Source organism: Arachis hypogaea, chromosome 1 (assembly GCF_003086295.3).
Source record: "Arachis hypogaea cultivar Tifrunner chromosome 1, arahy.Tifrunner.gnm2.J5K5, whole genome shotgun sequence".
Taxonomy (NCBI): domain Eukaryota; kingdom Viridiplantae; phylum Streptophyta; class Magnoliopsida; order Fabales; family Fabaceae; genus Arachis; species Arachis hypogaea.
The window spans coordinates 101128906-101135668 of NC_092036.1; the positions used below are offsets into that span (position 1 = coordinate 101128906).

At 36.5% G+C, this 6763-nt stretch overlaps 1 long non-coding RNA gene across 1 annotated transcript; it reads right to left on the minus strand.

Annotated features, from left to right (window-relative positions):
* Positions 1-1786: 1786 nt before the first annotated feature.
* Positions 1787-3133, minus strand: LOC140183997 (uncharacterized). Its single transcript, XR_011880634.1, has 3 exons — positions 2781-3133; positions 2297-2689; positions 1787-2170 (listed from the first exon to the last, which is right to left on the minus strand). It is a non-coding gene; the product is annotated as an uncharacterized lncRNA (long non-coding RNA).
* Positions 3134-6763: the final 3630 nt, after the last annotated feature.

The following is a 6763-nucleotide window of genomic DNA, read 5'->3' on the forward strand; positions in this document are numbered from 1 at the left end:
ATAACCCTAAGTGCTATAGACTTGTATTTATGACAAAAACTACAAATTAAAAAGAAAATTATTTTATGCAAAGTCATTATATCCTTACTGCTAAAATGGTAAGTGCTGGGGATTGGGATAAAGATGGGCAATCGATAAGGACAGCTCCTTATGTATAGATATATTTCATACTACTTTTTGTTGTGAGGGTACATCGAGCAATTATGATTTTGGTTTTTTTGTCTTACTGCTGTCTGTTTTCTCCATCTCATCCCATCGCGGTTGCAATTTGGAATTCGCAAAGTAAACCACACTTGAAGACAAGTTTATAAACCGCTCCAAATGTGTATGCCTTTAAATTTTCAATTATAGTTTTCGGAATGTAATGAAACAACTTTATTGATCAGTAATTTTAACTTTTAACACCCATTGGTTTTAGTACAATACAACTTTTTAGCCACAGGCTACAGGCACATGTCTACCATCTTCTTGCTAATTTTTGGTTCAGCATATAGTATGAAAAATGTTATGTATACCTTGAATACATGAACTGGAACACAAATATGATCTTTTGATTTGTAAAGTTTAACTTTTTTTTTAAACACAAAATTGATTTTTCAATTTGTGAACTTACACAAATTTAATTCTCCGATTTGTGGATTTTAATTTTTTAAAACTTTTAAAACACAAAACCAATCCTCTAATTTATAAACTTATACAAATCTGATCTTCTAATTTGTGATACTCCAAAATTTAAATTCAACTTTCTTCAAATTGGATCATCAGTTTTTATTCCTCTAATTGAATACCTCTAATTTGTGTTTTGAAATAAAAAAAAATTGAATCTATATTAATTAAAAATATACAAACTCTCCATAACTATAAACAATACATCATGGGAATCATACCCAAAAATGAGACTATTGATTTAGATTTAATTTGTTAGGCTGAAACGTGTTTCAAATTTGTTTATAAAGAGATTATGCGACTGTGAGCCCCTTATCTTTCCAAATTCCAATGCATATACTAGCTTCAGACTTAATTTTTACTGTATATTATTGTCAAAAGTATTAAGTCCACAGTATTCCTGTATACTATGTACGGCTGATAAGTATGTTTTGAAGGAAGTGGATAAGGCTTCTGAGCTGATCCAAATAGAAATACCTTTTCATTTTCGATTTTGTGTAACGTTGGCCAATATGGGCCATAGGTGGCCATTAAATACCCAATTCTGTTGGGCCTCAGCTGACCTGTAACTGTTACTCAATTTTTTTATAACTCTAACTCTTGAAATGGAGAAGAATGCCGGCCCATAGATGTAAGTTCACCAATTAATGTAGTTTCCAATCTATTTATTATTTATAGGTTGAAGTAGAGGTGTGCATGGCCCAACCCAGCCCGAAGACTCAGTCCGGCTCTGAACACTTTAGAAGCTATTTGGTGTGATTTCACTAGGTCTAGAGTTGGGTAAGGGTCTCAAAAATAGACCTGGTCATTATTTTGGGTTGGGTCCGGGGCATGGCTCGGATCACTCGAACTCGGCTCGGTGGCCCGGTCATCATACACAATTAATATTTTGCGTTATTAGTGATAGATGATGGCTATTCTTATGTGGACTTTAAGTATTGTAAACCTTAATATTTTGTGTTATTAGTTATTATAAGACTATAAATTAATGTTTTATGTTTAAAATGCATAAGATTTTAGACTAATGCATAATATTATTTTATTTGTATTGATTCAAATATTTGGTGTTATTAGACAATATTAGTATTGAGTATGGTTATGATTTAATTTTAGAGAAGAGTTGATTCTTGTTATATTTTTTTAAGTAAATTTTACCATGTCAAATAATGGTTGGAGTCTTGGGAATTTGGATATTTTCACATGCTAGCTTATAAGAAGGCATCGAGGTAATGTAATGTTAACGACCCAATTTTCACCCAATTTTTACCCGGTATATATTTGTGGCCCGAAGGTATATAGATTTCATCGGGTCTAGGGACGGGTTCGGGTCTAATAAATAGGCCCGGTATATATTTCGAGTCGGATCTGAGTCACATCAAATCCAATTTCACCCGACCTATGCACACCCCTAGGTTGAAGGTGAACAAAGACGCGACTTTCCAAAGGGATTCAGGCACGGCAGCGTTAGCAGTTGTAGTCAGAGACTTGCAAGGAAAAGACATCACTGGGACAACAGCAACATTCAGGACAACATCAGCATTAGCAGCAGAAGCTAAAGCATACAGAGAGACACTCATACTCATTAAAAATCTACAAATTACCAATTGCATAATTGAAACAGATTGCTTACCTCTGGTTCAAGCAATTAAGGCAAAAATGCCTATAGCGGAAGCAGATGCAATCATCCGAGACATTCTCCAACTGCCGGATGAGGCTCCGGATGTGGGAGCTACCTGGACTCTAAGAGAAGGCAACAAATTAGCTCACCAACTGGCGGTGATGGCAGCGGAAAATGAACTACGGAGACAGTGGACAATTAACCCACCTATTCAAGTCAGGAATACAATTAGAACAGAAGTAGGATTCGCAATACTTCAGCATAATCAGGGTATACAGAATCAAGTCAATGAGGTTTCAGTTTCAACCAGCCATCAAGGATTTCAAATAGAATAGAAGTTACATGGGAGGGTGAAAATTGAAACCTGAGACAGACAAGAAGTTGAAGGAGAGGAGCGATTTCGACCTACAGCAATGCACCAACCTACCAATGTTACCCACAAAGAAATAATTGACCTAGAAAATAGGGGCCGAGGTGGGGGCGTCGAGGGACTTACTGCTTCGTGGAAGGTGCGGGGGCAGAGAAGTGGCAGGGACCATCACAATACAAAAATACCGGGAGATTTAGGGCAGACCCAATTGCAGACTAAGAAAAGCGGAGTGGTTCGCGGTCTGGCGTATGGTGGGAGGAAGCGGGTTGCAGGTATAGGAGTTGACCTTGATAGCGAGGAGTATGATTCGCATTTTCCGAGAGGTGCATCTTCAGCGCGGTGTAGCAGTGGCAGAATTCTAAAGGAAAACCTCCGGTTTTGGGTGGTCAACGGCGTCGAAGAAGGTGGCTCTCGGCTTCAGGTCCATGCACCATGCCTCAGGCATTTTAAAAGAAGCTCTGGTAACAATGGGAGATTTCTGAGAGAATGAGGACGAAGAAGATAAGACTAAGTTCCAGTAGGGTCAGACTTCTAGTGGATTGGGTTGCGGGGCGAATAGGTTCTGTTTGTTTGGCCGGGTCAGTTTTCTAGTCCAAGGCCACGTCCAAATGAAAAATCTATTTATTATTTAAGTTGGGTTTGGTTCGGATCGGTTTTTCTGAATCGGTCACATCCAAAGAAAAAGAAAAAAAAGTGAAAAAATTCACAGTGATGTAAAGTTAATAGTTAAATGTTCGAATTCCGTCTTATGTATGTAGTAATTTATTAGCAACAAATCATTAACTGAAATTTCGATCTGTCATAGACTGGTAGCAGAAAGACAAAAAAATTAATAATTAAAAATTATTAAATAATAATTTAATTAAATATATTAAATTATCTAACAATTTTAAACTATTAATTTTATATGAATTTATTTTATACGAAAATTTTTGGAAAATGGATCTTTTCTAATTTTTTTAACACTTGAAAAAATGTAGTGTGATCTCTCACCGTTAATTTTATAAGTAAAATCAAAATTAAATATAAAAAAATCAATAAAAAATAAAAGATCACAATTAACACCATCTAATTTTTTTTCATGGGAGAGGATTTACTCCCATAACTTAATCTCCACCAACAAAATAAAAAGAAGTAAAGAGAAGAGAAAAGGACAACCAAAACCGACAACTGTTGGATTATAAATCTTGAAATGTCAAAGGAAAAAAAAGAGCTCGAAATCCAATGAAATTATATATTAAAATTCACGAAACATTTTAACTGCAAGTGTGTTAATGTAGTTTGATTCAATTTAATTATTTATTGAAGATCACATATACAGCGTGAGCTTGTGAGTAACATTTATGTTTGGTCTCCGTTGATGAATTACAAGTTCGAGGACAATAATGTCCATGCATGAGATGGGAAGAGTGAACACCTATTGTATATAAGGGACCACCGACCAAGCTTTAGCTTATTTGGAAGTAGTGTCAATAAGAAATTTGGATCGCAAGGCAGGGTTGGGGACCCATGTTCTGCGTCACAATTTATATGTATAGCTTTTATGCCTTCCAGCTAATTAATTCCTACCAACGTTTATCCACAATTTTTTTTATTTCTTTCTTATAATCAAACAAAAAGTAGAAGAGTGCAACGTTTTTTCTGAATAATTTAAAAAGTTAATTTTAATTTTAAAATTTATTTATATTTAATAAATCTAAAATATAATTTATTATTCACGTTATTCATAATCTCTGTTAGTAGACTTGATAATGAAAAGTAGGAATTTTTGTGATGGTGATCATATTACCCTTACCGTGCAATAATTAAGAGTCAATAAACTACTGTTGAATGCTTCATGTTTTTGTGAAGGCAAAAACGAAGATAGTACAGCAAGTGCAAGCGTGAGTGCACAGTGGAGAAACGAGAAACGGTTGGAATTTGGAAGGAACCAATATTAAAAGTGCAATACCAATAATGTTCATGATGTGTAGAATGTTATTTTGCATATGGATAGTTATTATTTGAAGAGAAAGGAGTTGGTGAAGCTACTTATGCACGCATTTACTCAAAGTCTGCATCTTCAAAGGTATTGACTCAAAAATAGCAAAAATATAATTGGAACGTTAAGGAATAGTATAGTAGGGTCTATTATGTGCGCCTACTTAAAACGGTTTAATGGTTCAATTCAAGTGTTCAACATCCACCTTATTTCAGAGTAGCATGCATAAGGCATATCGTTATAGAATCATAGAGAATAGGTTGCGCAATGCCCATTTAGCAGAATTGGAATCAAATCGCTATCCTCTTGTCTGATTTATTATCATTAATTACTTGAGACTAGAGACATCAAAGACATGTGATACATACTATTACTAATTCACTAAGTCATAGATAATTGTGAACAAATTGCAGCTCAATCATATTGTACATACATAATATTGCAATTAGAAAGAAAGAGCATGATTACAGCGAGGAGCACCTGATGATGTCATGGGTTCAGAGAAGGGCAAATTGGGAATTTCAGCTGCTTCCAACTTGCAATTTTCAACTCCGATCCCTCATTTTTATGCCAACTTTCATAATCTGCATTATTATTTCCACCATTTTTATCAGAGCAATAACATCACCGCACCCGCCAATACCGACCACGATCCCCTCCGAGGTGCCGCCGTAGAAGTTGACGCCGGCGGAGGGTTGTAGTAGTAGAAAGGAAAATACGGTACAATTGGGTTCGGCGGCGGGGGCATCGGGTAGTTTCTGTTGCTGGGCGGAGGATAGTAGTAGATTCCGCCGCCTCCGCCTCCACCTCCAGAAGACGCCGGAGGAGGCGGTGATGAGTACACATACTGAGCAGGTGGCGGAGGAGAGGAGTAGTAATAAGTGCCGGCGGAGGAAGGAGGGGGAGGGCAGTTGTTGGTGGAGGCAGGTGGCGGCGGCGAGGGTGGAGGCGGTGAATGAGGTTGGTTGCATGGGTTGTTGCAGGTGGAGCACTGCATACACTGGATCTGCTCGCGAGACGTAGCTTTTAGGTGTTGATCTGACATTGCGACACGCAAGAGAAGTGCGTTAAGGAGGAATACTGCCACTAGACTCCACCTCATTGCTGAAGAAGAAGAAGAAGAAGAAGAAGAAGAAGAAGAAGAAGAGAAAGAGACAAGTAAAGTGGAGTGGAGTAGTACTAATAAGAAGAAAAAGCCTAAAAGTGTGGCTACTCAATTCAAATACTGTTTCTTCTAATGTGCTGGACCTCTCCCTTATCTTTTAAGCTAACACATCACATCCTTTTTTTTTGTTTTTAATTAAGGTGACTGTTAACACAGTATTCAATTAAATTATTTAATATACATAGTATAGGTTAATATTTTGAGATGAACAATATGTAATTTTTTATTAATGATGCAACCCTTTGCTCCATACTTTGGTTATGTAAACTTGCTTGTTCCCCTTAGTACTTAAAATGTAGAATGCGTAATGGCATTGACATAAGGAAGAGAGTAGAGAGACGCGTGGTCCACGTGGTTCTTTTGCCGTTGGATGACCTTCACTAAACTCTAATCATGTGTCGTATAGTGTAAAATACATTTTCATTTTGAATTTCCTGTAACTTGACAAAATAACCTCTCTTTAATTTGTTTCAATTTAACCAACAACAAAAACTTGTCTGCTGTTCCCATCTGTCAAAATAATTCCACTTGCTATGAGATCTTCCATTCGATACAATGAAATATACAATACTCACTGGCCGATATTAAAATCATCACACTATTGGAAATCCTTGTGTGACAAACAGTCAAACGATAAGAAACTATTAATAATAATTAATAAGCAAAGCCACTGAACTACCTTTTACGGTTCTAATAAAAATATATAAACAGGGCATGCACGCATACTGCTTAAACAGCTATCAAATCATCTTCAGTTCTTTCAGATTTGGGATATTAATCACTCGAGCTCAACGGACACCATATTTGGGTTTGGACAACCTAGAACAGAAGACGGTTTTAGAATAAAGAAGGGGAAAGCAAGACAGAGATAATGATGCTAGAATTTCACAGGAAAATGGTACCATCATTCAGACAGTGAAGATAGGCTCGAGAGAAAAGTTAGTGAGAGAAGGCAGAAAATAA